This window comes from Aethalodelphis obliquidens, unplaced genomic scaffold (assembly GCF_003676395.1).
Source record: "Aethalodelphis obliquidens isolate GAN/ISIS:26980383/991018 unplaced genomic scaffold, ASM367639v1 scaffold25, whole genome shotgun sequence".
NCBI classification, from domain to species: Eukaryota; Metazoa; Chordata; class Mammalia; order Artiodactyla; family Delphinidae; genus Aethalodelphis; species Aethalodelphis obliquidens.
In genome coordinates this window covers 5,554,618-5,578,243 of record NW_020837969.1, presented here as the reverse complement: position 1 = coordinate 5,578,243, position 23,626 = coordinate 5,554,618, and the positions used below count along the sequence as shown (strand labels likewise).

The following is a 23,626-nucleotide window of genomic DNA, read 5'->3' as shown; positions in this document are numbered from 1 at the left end:
CATCGGCTGATAAAGTAAAGCAATGCTGACAAGACAGAACGTCTTCCCGATGTAATGTGACGGTTTGCGAATACCTGTCTCCTTGTCTACTACCCTTTTTGTGGGTCCGTAGGATGCAATAAATATAAATAATTAAACAAAATAAACTGCTGATCAGTCCTAGTGCGATTTAAATAAAGTCACTTAGCTGTTGGTCAGAAACATAAATTTCATGAAAAACATGTGTAAAGCTTGCTTATATAGGTCAGGAAACCACTTCATTATTCCTACACTTCGTACTGTTGAAAATGCCCAGACATATACCTATGCTTCTGTATGATGGTCTTACAGTAGAACTTTGTCACAAGTGAGGTCCAAACAGTTCCACTGGCTAAAATGTGGGACAGATATCACAAGGTTAATGAAATGACCCAGTGAACCCAGTATAGAGGGCAGAAGTCAACTGAGAATCATCAGTCTTTTTATATCCAATGATATTATGGGGGATTATTGAAAATACGAATCTTTCTTTTCCTTACGGCTGATTTTCGAGTGACGGAAATCACAGCTGACGTTGAATAGTGTTTACTACGTGCGTGATACTGGTCTAAGCAGTGTGTATGAATCTCATTTCGTTCTCACAGCTGTTTGAGGTACATTAATTAATAATAATGTATTAATAATTAATATTTCTGTTTTAAAGTTGAGGAAATGAGAGCTGTAGAAGAAATGAAAACATTTAAAACGAGTCACATAGTCTAACTGCAGAGCTGATGCTCCTATAGTTCCAACTGCACTGCCGTTGTTTCGCCTTCCAATCAAGCAGTATTTCCTGCTTGTCCAGAAGATTAATAAAGCCAACGTCCAGATCTTAGAATTCTCAACTGAACAAAGAGTTACTGTTACTAGTTTTTGTGTATTATTTCTTTCCAGTGGGCAACACTCCTGTACTTTATTAAAAGCAGAATTGAATTAATGCACCCCAGTAAATATTTGTTGATAGGACAAAATTTGGCAGCAAAATAGTAGTTTATAAGAAATTGAAACATTATGTTCTCACTAAATAAAATGCAAAAGTCACCATCATAAATAATATTCTTTTGGCGAACAACTGTGTTTCAAGTTCCACCTACGAAGATAATATTCAATGCTTTAAAAATCATACACATCTGTTTGTTTTATCATTAAACAACTTGATGGCAGTGTGAAACTCTAGAGGAGTTCAGAACATGTATCCGTTTTCATTGCGACTATTTAAATAAGAAAATTATAACATTAACTTTCCAAACAGACTGCATGTGTGAAACCTCTATATTCAGTTTAGTCAGCAGAGCAGTAGTAAATTGATAAGGTCTTAAGTAATCAACGCTTAAATATATGTTTGAAGTTAAATATTCATTTATAATATTTATAATGATCACGTGCTCCCTCCTGTATAATGGGTTAATAAATGTCATTATCCTTAATTTACCTCTGAAAGCTGTTTGCTGAATTGTACGATGCCAATTAGTTATCACCGCCTATTCTTCCGCTGTCACTGGCTAATGTAGCAATTAGCCAGATGTTGGGAAAAGCCTATAGAAATGGCCATTTGGATTCATTTTGGACTTATTTCTTTCTAGTACATCATGAAGACATTTAAGGGGCAGCAAAACTAACAATATTTGCAGCTGAGGGTACTAGGTATTCCTGTTTTGCATACAATTTATCCACCGAAACGACTGCGTTAGTCTTCTGAACCATTTCAGCATTGCTTGCAGATGTTCAAAAGAGAGAGAAAAGCAGGAAAAGGGCCATTTAGAAACCAGGCCACTCCAGGGCCAAAATAAAGAAATGCAAGTATTCGTTGAATTTACCATCCCGTCACAGCCCGGGCTCTCCCCCAAGACTGTCACATAGCTTTCTGTCCCCGCTGTCATCTTCTTGATCACCAAGACTTAAGTCCCTTAGAGTGGAAGAAGAAAAACTTTTGTAGGTGCATTTGCTGTTATCTCTCTTCCATATGACCTCACTGGCACGAACAAGGAGTTAAGTGTCACACAATCTCCAGGAGAGGGCGGGTGGTGGTCAGTGAGAGAAGCACCGAGAACACACAGTGTCGGATGAGGGCTCCCTTGGCCCATCGGGCAGGGACCAGGCTTCCGAGAGCCACCGCCCTGCTACTTCCTGGGATGAACTCAGCTCTGCTCACCTGCCTTAAACAGGACCCCTGTTGCCTGTGGTGCCTTAAAGAAGGAGGTGGGCAGGAGAGGAGGAGAAGGAAATGGAAACCAGAAGGAAGTGAGAAACCGGGTGCGGGTCAGAGCCCAGAAGTTCACGGAGGAAAAGGACCGAGGGGCCGGGAAGGCCTGGCTTTGCAGCCCAGCTTGGGGCGGTGGTCTTCGGGAAGTACCTAACCCCTCTGCGAGTCAGATTGCCCATAAAATAGGAAAAACACTACCTATGAGACAGGATTGAGGGCAGATTAGCAATGAGCATGCTAAGTGCGTGCCTGCCATGTAAATGCACAAATAATACCTAGCGTTCTTCGTTAAATATGGACTGATCGACAGGGGACATTTTAATATGAATTTTAAGGAACAATCCTTTTTTCTCCAAAAGTAGGGAAACTCAAGCCATAGATAACAGCATCTATTGACCAAAATGATTTTCAGTGCTATCAACTTAATTAAATAAACCATATAAAGCGATTGAATGATTTATAAATGTTTTTAAGCCAACAGTCAACACTGCTGCTGTATGTTTCTTTCCTAAGTAAGGTATAAGAAATAAAGTCGTATCAGTCCAGTAAAGGAGTAATTTATAGTACATGCTTGAGGTCAATGAAAAAAAAAAGTTTTTGTTTTGAATTCTGCTTGCTTAACTCCCAAGCACCCCCCTCTCATTTTCTTCCTTATAATTCCTCAGATGAATTTCTATAATTAATCTGGTAACATGTGAGAATCAAAGGATACATCATGCTCCAGTTTCCGCTCTGAACTAAATCTTCACCCCTCCCTGTTTGTCCCTTTCAATATCTGAAAGTTAGCAACTGCAAATTTCCATTCAAATGTGTTCAATATTAAATATCTTACCTTTCAACGCGGATACGCTTTATAGTAGAAAGATTTATAAGCTTTCTCAAGACCAAACAGAAGATAAACATCTTCATTTGCAGCAACTTTTTAACTTCACAATCTTGTTAGACTTTAAATTGGGTATCTAAGATTTTTAAAAAATGTTCAGTTTAACTCCTTAGGATAAAGTTTAACTCCTTAGGATAAATCATCCAGTGTGAAAATTGTTTTACAAAATACCTGTAACTTTCACCAGCTAATCTAATGTCTACAGTTACGGTCTCACTGCAGCAACAGTGGAGGTGACCGCCTATATTTAGAAACAACACGGGCTCCCAGGCATCTGGTATATCATTTACAGGGAGAGAGCCTGTCCTGTTCTGTAAATATCACCTTACCAGAGCAAAACATTTACGTTCTTAGGTATTTACAGATTGCTGGGGGTCTGTGCCATACCTAAATCACCATCTCCCCACGGTACTTCAAGCCAGCCACTGTTGAGGTGAATCCAACTCATGTCGTTTTCCGATCAGCATTAACAACAGCAAAAAAATCACTTGCCACGTGCTAGCTCTGTTCGGCCATTTTACGGAGCTCTAAGCTCCTTGTAACATGACCTTTCACCTCCAAAAAGAAAAACAGCTTTTGAAAAATCTGATTTCTTTTCAAAATTGCCTTTTCTTATTGCTCACTGCTCTTTGAGAAGCTGGCTGTTCCTAACTCATTTTGTTTTCTCCTCACAGTATGTGCTGTGCAATGAAACGAAAACATTACACTTAGATCTCTGCTCGGGGCTATGATGAAACCATTTCAGTTTTCAGAAAGTCTTTGCCTTCTCTCCATCCTGGCCCCATCCGCAGAAGTGGAAGCAAGACTCATAGGAAAGCAGACTTATCAGTGGTGCAGATGGCACTCTGGGTTTGGGTCACACCCAGTTTCCCTCAGTGGTCCCGAACGGGAGAGCCAGGACAGTTATCACAAATAGGGGATTACAAGGAGAGGTGAAAAGCAATGACATCTTCATACATGAATCAGAGTGCAAAATGCTAATATACTTGACAGACTGTCGATCTTAAATCAACAGTCCTCCTCATGGTGGACCTGGATTTACCGTGAAGTTCAGAACCCATCACTTTCGCGGCCACTTTCTAGGACTCTGTATGCAGTTTTGCGTTGTCTTAAAGAAGATCCGAAGATGTGGCTAAGCTTCAGGTTCAACAACATCTGACCCATCCCTATTCACAAGTTTATAAAACACTTTTAAAATCACCAGGGATGTACTGACCCTTACCGGATACTTTCCTGTTTAGCAGATTAACAGAGCCACATGATCCTGGAGGACGTGGTTGATTAGTGGGGAAGTAACATGTTGCCAAAACCTTCAGAGATTGAGACCATCCTTGTCTTTCCATTCTCAGAACATGTGCTTGTCTTTCATTTCCTAAGAACAGTGCAAGTCCGGATCTGAAACCACCAGAGCGAGCTGTGCCTTGGGAACCCCAGGTACATGTACTGACTTGCATGGATACACCACTTGCTCTGACTGATTTCCTGTTCACGGTCTAGGAGCCCCTCCTGATCTTATAAGAAGACAGGGTATGGGCCCGAACAGGAAAAAAAACCACAGATAAGTGAAAACCTCTCTGTGGTTTATCTCAAGAAAAAAGACTAAATTTTCAACAAAGTGAAGATAGTGGTTTCCCCCATGAATATCCAAAATCAAGAGAGAAGGTTCAGAGTCCAGCACAGACACTAGTTATGGGAGCTTTGGTAGTTGTTTAAGCTTCTGAACCTCAGTTTTCTCAACCATAAAGGGAAGGATAATTCTATCTCCATCATAGGGCTGTAATGAACGTGAAAGTACTTAGCACGTTTGTACTAAACACGTTTCAAATATGACAAACCTAATTCTATATTAAACAGGTACCTCCGTATATCTGTCCCATGAGCTTTTCACTACATCTTCTCAACAGGAGATAGAGCAGTTTACCTTGTTTAAGATAACAAAGCTTTAGCTCACCTTATTCCTCTTACATATACCTGTAGGAGATATAAGTGGGTAGGAAATGGTCACAATTCAGAGACAATCGTCACATGCACAGGGATAGCGCTCCCAACTAGAGCTCTTCCCTGGACTCCCCTACACACTTTAGTGACACATTACAGAACTGACTTGACCTTCACGTAGATATTTTGATGGCATCTCAAGACATTTCTTAAAGCAAATTTATCACCTTTCTCTCAAAACCAGCCATTCCTTTTTGCTTCTCGATTGCTTTCAACGGTGTTAGCTTTCCTCCTGTCACCCGGCACTAATAATATGGTCTTCAACTTAAGTACAGCAGTTTTCAGGGGAACTTCATATGTACTGACTATTTCCTGTGCTTTTTTTGCAGGGAGGCAGTTATTATTAAACAAGGTACTTCTTCATAGTACTTTTATTTTTCACAGATCCTCATTGCAAGCTCTTGCATCAATCTACACTCACTCTTGGGGGGGATCTCTTCTAGTCCCACTGATAAAAATATTATCGACATGGTGATCATCCCAAATTTATATCTCCAGACCAGCTCTCTCCTCTAAATTCAAGACGTGTATTTCCAGCTGGCTCTTCAACGTCTCCGCTTAGATATCTAAACAGACAATGCAACTTAACATGCCCCAGACTGAACTCTGGCTGTGGTCCTCCCAAATCTCCTATCAGTAAATGGCAACTCCATCATCCAGGTACTTCAAGACCAAAAGCCTTTGTGTGACCCTGAATTTGTCTCTATTTCTCACACCCCACAGGCAAACACCAATAAGTCCGTTGGCCTTGGCCATTCAAATATAACCCAGCTTCGACTATTATCTCATAACCTCCACTGCTACTACCCTAGTCCGAGCCACCATAACCCTCGCCTGACTCACTGCAAAAGCCTCCTGACTGGTCTGTGTGTTTCCACCCATGCGCTTCCAACAGTCTGTCCGAAACACGAGGATCTCTGTAAAGTCAGAAAGACTCCGATGGCTTCCTTTCTCACCCACAGTAAACTCCAAGGACCTTATGACCTACGAGGGTGTGTCCACACGTCCTGTGCGTCCGTGGTCCTAGTTCAGCCACCCTGAACAAACAGACCATCTGTGCTTCTGTCGACTCTGCCTGCGGGGCTTCTTTCTGAGATACACACATGGCTTATCGCTGACTTCTGCTCTCCGCTGGAAGCGCCTCATGGGACAGCCCTTCCTTGACTGTGAGAACGTCCTCTCCGGCCCCTCTCCAGCACTCTTTCTGTCTCACTTCCCTGCTGTGTCTTTCTTCATAGCGCTTATTACCAGATCTTAGAAATGCAGTTTGCTCACTGCCGTATCCCCAGTACCTGCCACGTTAATGACATCTATTGATGGATGAATGTGCACAGTCATGTGAGTTGTAGAGGCTCTTTAGAGCTGGGGTGCTAAATTCATTGGTTCTAAATTCATTGGTTCTTAAACTGCGCCAGGCCTCTTGCTGTCCCCATCAATGGGCCCTGAGAGTACTTCCTTAAGCAATAATCTTGTGCCTCACATTCATCCGCCATTTATTCATTCATTAAATGGTGATTCACCTACCAGGCAATTCTGACCCTTCTGGGTGCGGGAGATACACAGAGATGAATGAAGTATGGTCTGCGTCCTCCTGAATTCAGTTTGGACTCTACCCTTCCAGATGGTTTTCCTGACACCAGTCTCTATCTCACCAATCTTGCCTGAATGCTGCCACAGAATTAAACTTCCAAAAGCACCTAGAGTTCTGGCTAGCTAGCCCATAGAGTGCCTTTTGGGAAATTGAAAACAGCGCCCCTCTCCTGGGGCAGCGAAGCCCCCCTGCTCTGGGCACAATGCTCCATCTTCACAGCAGCACGTGGCTGCCCTGAAAACCCCTCTGGAATCTTGTCGTTCTCAGGCTCAAAAACATTACTGCCCCCTGTCCCCCACTGAATATAGTCTAACATTCTGATCCTGGAAGTAAAGGTTACCTACAATATGGATTAGATCTTCCCCTTTGTTTTATGTTCTACCACTGACCTTCACATACCCTCATTTAAGCTAAACTGGACGGTTGTGCATGTTCCCCCAAACAATTTCTTGTCCTTCCTTTTTCTATCATCTTCCCCCCAACTCAATTCTCTTTTTCATATTGCAGAGTGACTTGTTGAGGTGTATCTGTGCTTTGCTTCTTGTTTTTCCTGCCCTGCTTCCAGGGGCTGGTTAAGTCCAACTAGAAGTGGCTTGAAGATAGCTTCTCTTAAGTGAAGAGTTAGGCTCCTGGGTGGGTGGGTGGGAGGGGGGAGGTACCTTAGGGTGAGAAGGAGAGAGAAAAGAAGAGGAAGAAGAATAAAGAGGGGGGAGGGGCTTGTGAGGAACGAGGAGAGATAGGAATAGACAGAGGGAGAGGCAGAGGGCAAGAGACAGAGTGTACTGTGCTGGCCTTGCGTGAGGGCAGGAACCCAGGTCCACGCCCTGGCTGCGCCCGAGCGCTGATAAGACACAGGAACCAGATGGGCCCTAAGCTCCTGTGTCCCCACCTTCAGGACAGAGTTACACGCTTTAGTCTGGCGTGGAGGCAGCTGAGTTGCTGGACCTTTTTCAAGGGATACAAGGGGCTTGAACAATGGGTTCATTGGGGGAAGCGCGTGGGCTGAAGGCCGGCTGTGCCTCCCTCATGGGGCTGGATTCAGCTCCAGCCTCTGCGCCAGGTCTAAGGGAGAGGATGTCAGGAGATGTGGCTGCAAAGACGGCATCCCAAGGAAGCTTGGGGGATGGAGTTTGAGGCCAGATTTAATCCGGAAGCTACAGAAGGCTGCCGTTTTCGACCATGTCAGCTCCTGGAGTCAGATTCTTTCTCCCCAGACTTGAACGGGCTTCTCCCTAAGCTCCATCCCGCCCGTCTTGCAAAACCCAGCTCACAAGCTTCCTCCTCCCAAAATCCCGCGGATAGCCCCAACAAGAGTGCCCCATTCTCCTCCTGTAATCCTCTGCTCCTTCCAACACGGCTAGTACAGAGTCTGCAAACTCGGATTTTCTTAAATCAGTCTCACTCACCGCTGTTCTACTTCGGGCTTTTTCTGCTTTCTCAGACATAATCACATTGATCCTCACAAGAACCCTGTCTGAGAGGCCATGGGGAGCTGTGTAGTGGGGTTAAAGAACGGTCTGTGCAGGAAGGAATGTCTAGACTGGACCTCTGACTACCACATATTTGCTAATGCAACTCGGTAAATTTCTTTAAATTTCAGTTTGCTCATCTATAAAATGGGGGCGATAATATCTACATTTTCTAGTTGTTGTAAGGGTCAATGGGCCCCATGTGAGAAGTGTTTGACACAAAGCATGCCCTTAATAAAACTTGCTAAAACTTAATAAAATTATTATTTTCATTGTATGGAGATTCAAAGTGCTATGGACTGAATGTGTCACCCCAAAGTTACCATGTTGAAACCCTAGTGCCCAATGTGATGGTGTTATGAGATGGAGACTTTGGGAGGTGCTTAAGCCATGAGGGTGGAGCCCTCACGTATGGGATCAGTGCCTTACAGAAGGGGCTCCAGAGAGATCCTCAGCCCCCTCACCATGTGGGGACACAGTGAGAAGGTGCTAGCAATGGGCCAGGAAGAGGGTCTTCATGAGAACATGACCATGCAGGCACTCGGTCTGGGACTTCCAGGCTCCAGGACTGACAGAGATAAATTTCTGTTGTTGATAAACTACCCTATCTGTGGTATTTTGTTATGACAGCCTGAATGGATTAAAATAGGACTGAATTGTGTGCCCCAAATTTCTAAGTTGAAGCCTTCACATTCAATGTGTGTTTGGAGATAGGGCTGTAGGAGGTAATTGGGTTAAATCAGGTCATGAGGATGGGGCCCTAATCCGATAGGGTTGGTGGCCTTATAGAAAAAGAAAGATCTCTCTGTCTCTGTCTCTGTCTCTCTTCCATGATCAGGCACAGTGAGAAGGTGGCTGTCTAAAGCCAGGAAAAGAGCGCTCACCGAAGTCTGACCATGCTGGCATCTTGAGCTTGGACTTTCTAGCCCCTAGACTGTGAGAAAATAAATTTCTGTTCTTTAAGCCACCCAGTCTATGGTATTTTGTTATGGCAGCCTGGGCAGACTAAGACAGAGATTAAATGATTTGCCTCAAGTTATAATCAGTAACTGACAAAGCAGGAAACACATTTGGTTCTTTGGAATGTTCAATGCAATTTTATGATACAACAGTTTCTCTTCAACCCCAGAACTTATAGTGTACTGTGTGGGCTGTTAATCCATAATGAGCCCATAAGAAATATTATAACTAACTAACTAATTCAACAAGCAAAGAGTTACCTCCTGAGAGTGAAAAGAACTGTGGAATTCTGTTTTCTACATTTTCATATAATAATAATAATAATAATGTATATTTGAAGTAGTAGCAACAATATAGCAATACAGCAACAATAGCTGTATTCTTATCTAATTATAAAAGTGGTACGTTAAATAGGACAATAAATACATTGTAAAACACACAAAAAATCATAATGCCATTTTCCAAATATAACCATTACAAACATTTGTTGTACATCCTTCCCAACTTTTTTTCTAAATTTACAATTTTTAATCAAGATGCAACCATACTACTCATATTGCTTTTAACCTTTTGTTTTCATTTATAGATATCACATGGTCATTGTTCCACTGCACAAAATATAATTTTATAATATTTCAAATGATATAAATTAGTCATTTAAAATATTGTAGAATTGTATGTCATTGTATAGGTACACTATTATTTACTTAGTTAATCCCCTACTAAATGATGTTTAGGTGGCTTTTAGTTTGGAGGAATCAACATTATTTCTTATCTTTGTGAATGTGTCTAATTATCTTCTTAGGGTAAATTCTTAAAATTTCTATACATGTCATCAAATTACCCCCAGCAAGACTGGACCTATTTACATTCTCATTAACAGGCTGGAAAAATTTGAATTAAATCTAATGAATGTTTGCCAAGACATTTTCCTTTTTTTTAAATTGAAGCATGGACCATTTCTTGTTTTGTTCTATTTTCAATATATTTAAGCTGTGTCAAAGAGGACTGTCTAAAACTACATCTCCTTTACAGAAAATTAGATTTTTAACATAATTTTAAAGCTTATTTTCAACTTCTCCTGGAGTCTATCTTCAGTGAAGGCGTGTGAGGCTCATCCAGGTGAATGAGTTTACTTAGTTTTAAATTTTTTACCACCGTATCCAACTCTGTTGCTCATAACTCTGGTCAAGCACATATTTAGATAACTGACTCTTCACGTAGGAAATGGCAGAATAATCTTTCTACGATAACTGCCTGCACTCCTCCTGGATCCTTAAAGAGTCTGAGAATGATGAGACTATTATTACTGCTTCCCTGCAGCCGGCACAGTGCCCAGAACACAGTAAGTACTCAATAAACACTTGTTGAATCATTAACTTGTCTTTGTAGTCACCCGCTTTTTATCTATGCTAATTTGTTCTTAATCTTTACTGACAATCTTAATGTTAAAGAGAAATTAAAAGGAAATGTACTTTGGGGTCAGGGGTGAGGGGGAAGAATCAAGTTGCTTTCTCGGTCTTTTAAAGGAATGACAGTGTTTTATCCTCCTTAAAAATTTGTTTTGCATGTTTTCTAAATTTATAACAATTTCTAAATAATATTCATCAGGCCCCAACCATTATATAGTAAATACAGCTCTTACACTGTGGGGAGTAGGGGGTCACTTTTATGTCTAAACCTGTATTTCCAACCTTTAAGTCTATCATCGACCGTATTGATGTTCTACAAAAGTTGACACTTATTCTTTCAAAAAAGAATCTCCTTACACAGCTGCTTTTTGGTACTGTGCTTATTCTCCTCGATAGCTTTCCTATGTTTCCAGTATTAAAATTAAAAGCTTCACGCCAGGGTGCTTTAGGGAAGTGGTTCTATTCATTTTTTTTGCCTACATCACCCTCCTACTTTATAGTTCAATTTAAATGATTCGAAATTTCCAGATTTAGTTGCTTGGCAACAGTCTTTTCCTGCTTAATAGCAGCTTTCCTTGCTCCCACATCAACTTAGAAACACCTGCTGACCCAGAAAGGTAAACAACCCAGTGTTTACTGCACAGTCATAAGGAAGAGTCCACGGGTGCATTTTCCACACGCTAAAAGGTGAAGATACAGTGCAGCCCTTTGCCATGCCATATGTTTACATGTCAGAGTCCGCATTCTGGAAAGCACCCACAGCTTCAAGTTAGTATTTGCAAAAACAGGTCAATATCGTTTATTTCAGGACACCAACAGACTTGCAATGGCTGCTCTACTAACCTTGACTGGTCAGAATACTCCAGCTAGCTTTTCACTCAGAAGAGCATCCTTCTACACTCGCTAGCCTTCTTTTCGGGAGGGTCTGCTTAATGCAGTTCCCTTCAACAGCACTGTCTGTGGGCATAATGGGGACGACGTTTCTGCCCAGACAACCAGATGTCACAGTGCAAGGGCTCCAGCCAGAACAAAAAGGTCAGCGGCTGGATTTCTAACTACTTTTTCCCTTCCCTTTGGGCTTTCACAGAGATTCCTGCGTGCTGACTGGAGGATGGCCTCCACATTGAACTCTATTCAGAAACACGGGGAGCAGGGCCGGTAGGGGTGGGACTGGGTCAGAAAGGCAGTAGCTTTTCTATTTTTAAAGTGGAAACTCGGCTGCTGCCAGCTGAGTATTTAACTACCTGAGTGACACAGAAAGTAAAAACGTGTTAAATTGCCTTTCCTAGTCGGAAACAGAATAGAAACAGCCCTGTCTTTAAAACATGAGAGCCTATTTGAAATATCTATTGATACGAATCAATCCAAAGTAGAATCGCCTGTCGATGATAGCAATAAACACCGTTGCAGCCAGAAAGCTCAATCGTGGCCGGTGACCAGAGAGCCTTGTCTCCTCCATTCTCAGAAATAGTGTGTGTGCCTTCGGGTCAGCTGGTAGCTAGCTCATGTTTTCATCTTGTAAGGATCTAAGTTTAGAATTGGCTTCCGTACAGAATCACAGTCTTCCTATTAATATAGGCATAGCTCTCCATTGTGATTTTTTCTGGAGGTCATTTCTAGACCAAAAGACGTCAGCGGTCAATTTAAGTACAGCTGAGAGTTTTCACCCTAAAAGGCAGAGGAAAGGGTAGCTGGAGAGAAGAGAGGAAAAACCAAACACGTGCCTGGTATTTTTTGCTGGCGCGTAAAACTGAACTGGGAACGTGGTCCATGACTGAGTCAAGAGCAGTGGCTGAACCATGCCAGGACACCAAGGATTAACTGAGCTGGTGATCCTGTTACATGGTATTAACCTACTGAGACTGGTCTAGAGGAAAAATGGTCATAGATTCTATTATCTATATTTTTCAATCACTATTACCAGGGTCTACCTTCTGTTGGTACACACAGAAAAAAAATTATTGGGGGTACTGCCTTCTTATAACACGCTGAGTAAGAGAAGAAAACATCTCATGAGTAAGATAATTTCCCGTGTTCATATCTGCTGTTGCATTTCATTGCCAATATTTACTTCAAAGTTATCACGAATGAATACTGGGAATATCTTTTCCTTATCTTGGATTGATTTCTAATCCTTGGAACTATGTGACCTGGTGCAAATAGCACAATGATAACTCAGTTTCCTTTTCTATAAAATGAGGAGCTTGGAGAAGATGGTTGTTTTCTGGCTCTAGCGTTCTTTGATTCAGAGTCTAGGACTAACATAAAAGGGCAGGGTGGTATGTGAGCTTTGGGCATATTATATCACCACAAAGGAGGCCAGACACTCCCAGTAAACCTGGAACTCGGGGTACACTTAGCCGAGGCTATTTGTACGGGGGAAACATTCCTAGGTGGTGAGAAAACCTTAAAGGTAGTCCAGGAAGGGGCTTATGGAGTCCAGCATATTTACAGGAGCCAATTTTCATGAACCACTGGCTCTCTGCCCTCACTGGTACCCATAAGGGGAGTGCAAGGACCTACACGAGCCACACAGTGAAAGTAAATACTAATTTTTGTTTCTAAAAGAAACTTCAATTTTAAACTTTTGAATTTTTGGCTTTGCACTTTTCTCTTGTTATTGTAAAATAAACATGCGATGCTTTCTTATAAGAACTGGGACATTTTTGGTCTTAACAATCTTGGACCTCTGGTCTTCTAATGGCCTCTTCCTATGTCTGTCTCCTACACTATGTCGTGTACTCTGAGTACATACACCTGTTATTCAACAGGTCCACCACTGCACCTCTTACAATGGGCAGTGAAAAACTTATTAGTTTAAAATGTAGCTTGCAAATGGAATTCCCAAGAATACTTTAAGAAGGCTTTCTACAGTCCATGGGGGGTAATAAGCGAATTTCCAGCGCAACGGGGGGAAAAGAAGCCATTGCATTTGACCATAACCACATACTTAGTTAACTGAGGTGTGTGTGGCCTGCAGAACACATAAATTTTAAATACATCAAAAGTATAAGTAGTTTTCTAAAGTGACTCTATGGAATTGAAAGAAAATGTTTCAGTTTATTTACTGGAGAAAATAAGGGACGAAAGATTGCATCGATTATGCACAGCTGTATGATTTCATTAAAATATGCACAGTGAAGTGAATATGTTTGGCACAGAATCATTTAAATGCTGGGTATCTATGATTGTATAAATAAGAACTCATGGTGAAATCTCCAGACATATAGAAGCATCTAGCATCTTGCTTAGTGTAAATAAAAAAGTGGATTAGATCAATTGCGGGATATCATCAGGCTCTGCGAGTAGGCAGAAGTTTTAAAGAAAGCGGTATTGATAAAACCATAAGGAAAAAAAGAAAAATTATTTCACAGAAGATAATGAACTCTAAACATGTCTCAGAAAAAGTATCTGAGATAGATTAAAGATTGGAGATGGCATGCTATTACTACCCACAAAGGCTAAAATGAAGTTTGAACCCTTGTAAGAAGGACATGGGAAATCAAACAGGGTAATTCTATTCCCAGGAGCCATTCTATTCCCGTTTTAACAACGTTAGCGTATCTGAAAACATGGGGATCTATGTTTAGTCTGGTTGCCAATCCTCAGTGATAAAGTGATACTAAAGTTGCAAAAGCTTCAAAGAAGGACACTGGAAATCATCGGAGAGACAGAGCACTTCTACAGGAGAGAAACCTTATTACTTTTAGATACTTCAAAATGGAAAGTTGACATCTAAGAGGGAATTTGATCGAAATCTACATAATCATACAAGTCACAGGTGTGAATAAACTTTTCAAGACATTCTGAAATACTAGGAAGTTAGATCATGTTCTGACAGTTTTAAAAGCTAAATTTGGGACACAAATGTAAACTCTTAAATAGACATTTCTCCAAAGAAGACATACAGATGGCCAAGAGGCGCATGAAAAGATGCTCAACATCACTAATTATTAGAGAAATGCAAATCAAAACTACAATGAGGTATCACCTCACACCAGTCAGAATGGCCATCATCAGAAAATCTACAAACAACAAATGCTGGAGAGGGTGTGGAGAAAAGGGAACCCTCTTGCACGTTGGTGGGAATGTAAATCGATACAGCCACTATGGAGAACAATATGGAGGTTCCTTAAAAGACTGAAAATAGAACTACCATATGACCCAGCAATCTCACTACTGGGCACATACCCTGAGAAAACCATAATTCAAAAAGACACATGCACTCCAATGTTCACTGCAGCACTATTTACAATAGCCAGGACATGGAAGCAACCTAAATGCCCATCAGCAGAGGAATGGATAAAGAAGATGTGGCGCATATATACAATGGAGTATTACTCAGCCATAAAAGGGAATGAAACTGGGTCATTTGTAGAGACGTGGATGGACCTAGAGACTGTCAGACAGAATGAAGTAAGTCAGAAAAAGAAGAACAAATATCATATATTAACACATGTATGTGGAATCTAGAAAAATGGTAGAGAAGAACCAGTTTGCAAGGCAGATATAGAGACACAGATGCAGAGAACAAACGTATGCACACCAAGGGGGGAAAACTTGGTGGGGGAGAGGTGGGATGAATTGGGAGGTTGGGATTGACATGTATACACTAATATGTATAAAATAGATAACTCATAAGAACCTGCTGTATAAAAAATTAAATTAAATTAGATTTTTAAAAAGTAAACTCTTTTTATTTATTTTTAGTTTACACAGTAACAAAGTGCAGGAGCTCATTGCCCTGGAAAGGTGGTATTTAGGTGAACTAATGAGTGAATAACCCATAGGTGAAGGTTTTTGAGGGTGTGTGCCTGAGGTGGGGGACTTGATCATGGAGTCCCTCCACTGTCAGAAAAAGAAGATCAAGATGAACAGACTCTTGCTTGGATCTGGGTTGGCACCTTCCCCCATTATGACCATGGAATATTTCTGACATATATGCTATCCACCACCCAGTTTAACAGTTACCAACTGACGCTGAGTCTTGTTTCATATACAGCCTACCCACATCTCTCCCCACCCCTATTCCTATGATTATTTTGAAGCAAACCTCATCATATTGTTCCACCCATAAATATTTCAGTACAGACCTCTAAAAGATGCAGACTCAAGGCAGAAATAGAGACACAGATGTAGAGAACAAACGTATGGACACCAAGGGGCGAGGTGGGGGGTGGGATGAATTGCGAGATTGGGACTAACGTATATACACTTACATGTGTAAAATAGGTAACTAATGAGAACCTGCTGTATAGCACAGGGAACTCCACTTCGCTGTACAGTAGAAACTAACACAACATTGCAAAACAGCTATATCCCAGTTTAAAAAAAAAAAAGATGCAGACTCTTTGCAGTCATTACTATATCATAATCCCACAAAAACAGTACTTCCAATATATCAGCATCTACAGGTCAGTAGTTTTTATTTTCTAAAGAGACACTCAATTCATAAACTGCCTTCTATAATGATACCTAAATTGATATAACCGTTAACTCCTTTATCTTGGGGCAAAAATCAGTGATCTCTCCCTTTTCTAAATGTCTGTTTAAAAAACGTAAGAGTCCCCCCCAAAAAAGATTGCTTGTTTTCTCTGTTACCAAGGGTTCACTAAGTACAAGACACAATCATCGTCTTAAATCATCACGAAGATAAGGTAGAGCCCCTTTACCTGTAAGTCCCAAATTTCCACCCTTGCAAAGTCTCATCTGGAAAAGGCCATCATTCAGGTCTTGGCTGCCTTGCTGTGCGCCTCATTACAAAGCCACGTGTACGTATAACTCTTATGCATCATCTCTGAGCCCCGTTCTTGGTCCATTTTACTTTTTATTGTTCTGTCTAAACATGAGTACCTACATCTATTGGCCTAGTGATGGGAAATGAGGGCAGATGGGGTCTGGGGGCAAACCTGACCGAAGTCTCTTGGGAAAAATAGAGGGATTGTTACCTAAAGTTAACCCTTGTTTCAAAGGTTATCTACCTCTTGCATAAAGGTTGCTGGGAAACCTATAGCGACACCTTGTGGTCCATGACAACTCCTGTCTTAGTTGGAACCGAGTGGTTAGGAGAGGCCAAAGAGGCCTGAAAAATCCCAATTAACGAAAATACGGTTGGTATCATTACAAAACCACACGTGTAACGGTGGTGCCTAAACCATGTGATGAAGGATATTTTATTAGCTTGCGTGCACAAGCCTTTGAGAATAAATGTCATATAAGAAGGTCTTTCCAATGTTACCAACTTTGCGGGGGTATGATGAAAAAAACTATAAGCATAATAAAAAATTCCGGTTCAATATAGTTTGAAAATAATAATATATATGTCCACACAAAACACGTTTTCATGGTAGATCCTGAAACAAGATGGTAAGGGGCTTCTGTTGAGGAAAATATACCTGTCTGCATTGTCCAGGAAACTAAATTATGAGGAGTCATTCTCCTTTAGCTGTTCTTACAGGTGATTTCCACCAAACTCAAATATTTGTTAATTTTGAGAGCTAAAATTTCAAAATGTTTCAAACATCTTGTATAACGTTATAAAACATGCCCTTGAATTTGGAATATTTCAAATTATACCAAATGACGCGAACGATTTTTTAAGAGACACAAATAATCCCTGTATGTAGAAAGTAATAAAATACAATTTTAATTCAAAATACCTGAATGCTTAAACCATGAGAGACTAGCATAAACTCTAACTACTAAGTATATTAATTCCTAGTTGTGTAATGAATGAATAAATGTAGTGAGATGTCATTCATTCACTCATTCATTCACCCATTCATTCAATATTTATTAGGTGCCTACCAGGTGCTACTTCCTGGGGACACAAAGTGAAAAGTGGTCACTGCCCACTTGAACCTTAAACTCTACAGAGGCATCTTAGAATTGAGTGAACCTCGATCACTACCTAAGCAGCCTTTGTATGTCTGGGAGTCAAAGGCTTTTCAAGTCATGCCAAACTCAGAAATTCCCACAGCAAGGTTGCAGCAGTGCCCCTTAACTGCTAGAGATTTCCATAAATTATCTGATTTACGTGTATAATTTTCACCGACGTTTAATAAATCGTAAGTGGTAAACAGTGATTCTCAATAAAGAGGACACGACGTAATCACAGATGCTATATTTCCATCACAAGGACCTCTGTGAAGCCCAGATCTTTGCGGAAGAGTAAGGAAAAACCAATTTTTGCTGTTGCTGTTATTCTTAACGTGGTATCTTTGAAAGCACTTGGCTAGCCTGTAAGCTATGAAATCATTGGAAAAACAGCAAAATGAAGGCTACTATTGTAAAAGAAAAAATAAACAAGGAAGATCTAACCAAAGAGAGCGATTCTGTTTTTGAAAGCAGGACTCCACATTTTTCAGACCTCTGCTAAGCATATATTTAAAATAAAGTACCTATTGCATTAAAAAATTCTTTATTTTTTTATCACAATACATACGAAAAAAAGATTTTAAACTCTCATCTATGTGATTTTTTTTTTTTAACCAATTTTACTTACATCAGCAATTTATCTACATTTGATTTGATAGATGTCAGGAGAGCCACTTTCTAATGGAGCTCCTGTAACCGAGCAGGACCCTACGAGGCCTTCCCAGAACAGACCCCCACCTGTGTCCTCCACCTGCCTTTTGTCTGTAGAAAAACTTCAGTCAAAGAATAAATCTAATCAGAGAAGTGAGAAAACGCAGAAAGAAAGGAAAATAGTCAAGCAAGACGAAATAATAATACTCTAGCCACTGAACAAAGTCAAGAACGTTTAGCTCTTCCTCAAGGGCTGAAGATAACACTCTGAGCCATGTCCTTTGAGCTGTTTTGCAGATACTGAAACTCCCACCAGATGGAAGAAGTTAACCGCATGCTGCCCACCAGCACGTAGACCGCAGACCGGGTGGAGCCAGAAGGCCAATGATGCTGATTCCCCATTACCTCACCACCAACCAATCAGAAGAATGTCCACGAGCTGACCACGCCCTGCTCCTTGGACACTGTAAGACTCCTCACTACCCCCTCCGGGTGGGACACACAGTCTTGAGGGCAGTAGCCCGCTGTGGCCCCCTTCCCCTGGCAAAGCAACAGAGCTATCTCTTTCCACTTCACCCCAAACTCTGTCTCCGAGATTTAGCCCGGCACCGGTGCACAGAGGCCGGATTTCAGCAACACTACTTGTTCCAGTATTAGTGTCTTAATTAATTAATTCTTTGTGCCTCAATTTCCTTACATGGAAAATGGGATAACAAGCCTACCTTGCAGGATTTCTCTGAGAATTAAATGAATTAATACATACATCAGAACAATGCCTGGTACCCAGTGAGCCCCCTATTAATGTTAGTTTTTATGGCATTATTCTTACTAGTTTATAATGTAGATATAAATGCATCGTTCATGCTTTCTTCATCAAATCTTGTCTTTCTATCTAGTGGCAAAGTTGAAAAGCAAATTCAAAACCCTCAAGTACTTCAGTTACTGGTAAACCCTACAGATATTCATGGTTCATTAGTTGTTTAGTGACTATGGTGTATATAAAACAGTTTCTGGTATACTAGATGTGACTTTGCTACCTCATAAGCAAAACAAAACAAAACAAACAACCAAACAAAGACAGCCCATGAAAATGAAGCAACAGAAAACACTGCCTAAGAAAAGTTGCAGGCTCAAAAATACATCCATCCTGTGTCACAGGTGAGTCTACTGGTTGCAAAGAAAGAAACGCTCATTGATGTATAACAGACCAGCCATTTTCATGTAAAAGTCAAAAATTTAGGAAACACTAAAAATATTAGAAATGAGGAAATTTTTTAAAAGAGGAAGAAGCCACATGTTTGGAGGTAATAATATTCTGGAAGACGGCAGTCTCTCAAATATCCTTATCAACAGCCCCTCGGTTCCGGAAGGTTTTGCCAGTGGTGATGAAGCCAAGATGATCTGGACGGTCCCCAGGTTTGCCGAGTCGAACTGAATTCAGATCAAGTGGGATTTTACCTAAGTTTTTTCCTGAGCAGACAAAGAACCGATGGCAGTTCTTAAATGTGCAATAATGCGCCATGACGTCCTACACTGGAAGTGCCTTAATAACTTTTAATAACTTAATAACTTTTTAATAACATTAAACATTACCCCAGGGCTTCTACCCCAGATGTTGCTGTGAAACCGTGCATAAACCAACCTGTTAGTTCATCACGCCAATCCCCCCCGCAAAAATTCCCTTAGTTATGTCCGTATGCGTTCATTTCCAACACCGCCACCCTGTAGTTAAGGGCCTAGCCTGAGCTACTGTACGTTACGTACGGTAATAGTCATTCCCTGTTCTGCTTACATTCATTCTGGCTATCGTTCAACCCATTTTCTCTCTATTGATCAAGTGATATGTTTGGGATCTGCTTCAAAATAGTCCCAAGGTGACTTTAGCAGCTTTGATTGTGTGCTTCTGCAAAAGCAAGGTTGTATCTCCTAATAGGATGTTATCTTTCTGCTCAATTTACGGGCCAGGATGTTACTTAAAACAGGAAACCTTACCATAAGACATTTCTTAGAAAGATGATTTCTCACGCTAGTTTTGGTTTGCTGATATTTCACTTAAGATTTTTGCAGCTACACTCCTGAGTGAGATTAGCCTTTGATTCTCCGTATACTGACCTTCTCAAGTTCTGGTAATGTATCAGTTAAATTTCGATCCCTCTGAATACAATATTTAGAACGAGGGAATTCTTACACCAATGGGCCCTTCCACAGTTGCGGGTTAAGAAGTCTCTGCAAGGCTGTTGTCTTCGCATGTATGTTGGGCTTGACTTTACTGTAGACTGTCTGGCTGCAGGTCTGCAGTGAGAGCTGAATGTGAAGTAGGGGAGAGCAAGGATGTACTGGAACCCAGAAGGAAACCTGGATGGTGTTTGTCTCTCATCACCTCCAACTTCCAAGATGCAGGTGACCTGAGGAGAAGCCAGTACCCTTCACCACTTGAGAGGCAGTCGGGAGGGAGCTGAACCAGCCGTGGGTCTGGATGTTGCTGGATGAGCAGTGGCCTGTGCCAGCAGCCGTGGGGCCGTGTCCACAGCAGACTTCAGAGTGTAAAGATGGTGGCTCTTCACTCTGTACATATTTTTCTTCTGGTTGCTCCCAACCCAGAACAACAGAGGAGAGGGGATTCTGGGAAGCAGTTCAGGATAACTAAGGTGACACCGTACAAAGACGCCACAGGTAACAGGGCACTGACTCCGTGACATGAGAGAGGCTAGTCTCTTGTTTTCTCTACTGTCATAGTTCACCTATTAGAAATATTTCTACCTATGGTGCTTGGTAGAAGCCACTGGTAAAATCACCTACTCTTGGAGATTTTTCGGAGGAAGTTTAAAAACTAATGATTATATTAGTGATTTTCAGACTACTTAGGTTCTTTCTTTCTTAAAAAACTCAGCTTTGATAAGTTATGTTTTAGGAAGTTGTCGATTTCATCCAAATAGTCAAAATTATTGGCATTAAGTTGTTATATAACAACCACTTATAAAAATTTCAGCAACGTCTGCTATTATGTTCTCTTTGATTCCATCTGTTGTTTATTTGTAGCTCTGTTCTGACAGAGGTATACTAATTACGGTTTTTCAACAGGTTATCTTTTAGCTTGTTTATAATTTGTTGATAAAAAGTTACTTTATTAATTTCTACTTGCAGCTTTATTATTTTCTTCCTTCAGTTTGTGGCAGTTGATTTTGCTCTTTTCATAATTTTGATTGCTTGACCTATGAGTTACTTAAAGATATTTTCTCAGTTTCCAAACATAATGCGATTTTTTCTCATTGCATTTTGTTAATGATTTCTACATTAATTTATCTGGGAGGAATGGATGTGTTCTATATCAGAGGTCAGCAGACTATGGCTCCTGGGCCACATCTGGCCTACCATCTGTTTTGGTAAATAAACTGTTATCGGAACAGAGCAAAACCCATTCTGTTGTACATCATCTATGTTTGCTTTGAGACTATAACTGCAGAACTGAGACTACATGGCACACAGAAACGAAAATATCTACTCTCTGATCCTCTGCAGAAAAACTTTGCCAACCTCTGGTCTGTATAATACCAGACATCTGAAATTTCTTAAGACATGCTTTATGGCCCTGTGTACGCTCAATTTTTGTAAATGTTCAAAATCTACATGAAAAGAATGTGAATTTAGAGTTCCATTTACCAATAAGAGCTACCTCTTAAATTTCTTCTATATGTTTATATAGTGAGCAGTGTTTGTCTCCATAATCTATCAATTACTAAGATAATTCTATTCAAATGTTTTCTCTGGGCTTCCCTGGTGGCGCAGTGGTTGAGAGTCTGCCTGCCGATGCAGGGGACACGGGTTCGTGCCCCGGTCTGGGAAGATTCCACATGCCGCGGAGCGGCTGGGCCCGTGAGCCATGGCTGCTGAGCCTGCGCGTCCGGAGCCTGTGCTCCGCAACGGGAGAGGCCAACAACAGTGAGGGGCCCACGTACTGCAAAAATATATGTATATATATTTTTCTCTTTCTCCTTGTAGTTATGCCAGTATTTCAATTTTCTATTTTGAAGCCATTTTACTGGGTGAATACACAGACTTGTTACAGCTTTTTAGTAGATTCAACCTGTTATTATATGGTGGCATCCAGTAATTTTTTTTTTGCCTAAAAATCTTACTTATCTCACATTAATATAGTGACAACACTTTTATTTCCTGAGGCACATCTCTCATGATCCTTTATTTTCAGCTTTTCTGAATCCTTATGTTTTAGAAGGGCCATTCAAAAAAGTCAATCTGAAAGTTATCTTTAGAGAACTCAATTTATACTTATTTAAATTACTAATAGATTTAGATTTATTTTTCCTATATTAGTTTGTATTTTCTCCACCTTTTCTGTAGCTTTGTTCTCCTTCTTTAGTTCTTTTGATTTGATTAATTTTATAATTGTTTCCTGCTCTTCTCTGAAAGTTATATATTGTATTTATTTTTTACCATTATCTGTGCCTTAAATTTTATTCAGACTCAAGCTTTAAGGGGACCTAGAACAGAATCATAGTTAATTAATTTTTGTGCTGAAGGTTTTAATCCATAGACTGAAGGAAGAAGAAGAAATTAAAAAATGGTAGTATGGCAATTAGAAAGAAAGAAACCTGGCATTATTCACAAATATTATGATTTTCTACTGAAAACACCCCACAGAACCTACAGATTTCTATTAGAATTAATAAGAGAGTTTAACAAAGTTTCTGGGTATAAAATTAATATACAAAAATTAATTGTAAATACAATTCATTTGTATTAATTGTACAAATTAACCTACAACGTACAGGTGGAAAATGAAAAAAACTAACAAGATACTATTTATAGTAGTAGCATAAAACAATTCAGTACCCAGGAATAAATTAAACAAAAAATATGTAAGACCTTCTCAGGGGATAATAATAAAACAATACTGAGAGACATTAAAGAAAACGTATATAAATGGGAAAACACATCATGTTTATTCATTGGAAGGTCAAGTGTTGCCAAGATGTGAATCCTCTCTCAAATCAATGACTGACAGGTTAAATGAATTCCAACAATAAACTCAACAAGTGTTCTGGGAATCACAGAAGTTGCTTCTAAAATAGATATAGCTCTACCAGGTATCAAGACATAGTGTAAAGCTGTAGAAACCAATATAATGTGGTGTAGGCCCGGGGAAACGTAACCACTTAGAAAGCCCATGATAGGCCCTACACTTATTCAGAGTGGGTCTGCAGCAACTGTAAATCATACCATTCCAAAACTCAATTCCAAGTGGAGAACTGGAAAGGAAAGCTTTAAGAAGAGAATTCAGGAAAATACTTCCGTTATCTTGAAATACAGTAGGGTTGTAACAAATAAATTACACACAAAATATGAACCAAAATGGAAAAGATTTATAAATTTGACTATTTTTAAATTAAGAACTTCGGTTCACCAAAAGAAAAACCATAAAAAGTGAAAAGACAAGCCACAAAGGATATTTATAAGGAGCTCCTTCAAGTGTTTTTTTCATTTTCTATCTAATTGTTAGAATATAAAAATAACTTCTAAAAACCCACGAAAAAGGAGCAGATGATG

The 23,626-nt window shown here is 40.3% G+C and overlaps 1 protein-coding gene across 1 annotated transcript in view; it reads right to left on the bottom strand.

Annotated features, from left to right (window-relative positions):
- ASB5 (ankyrin repeat and SOCS box containing 5) overlaps window positions 1-23,626 on the bottom strand; it is a 51,753-nt gene that overhangs the window by 10,932 nt on the left and 17,195 nt on the right. The window lies entirely within an intron of this gene.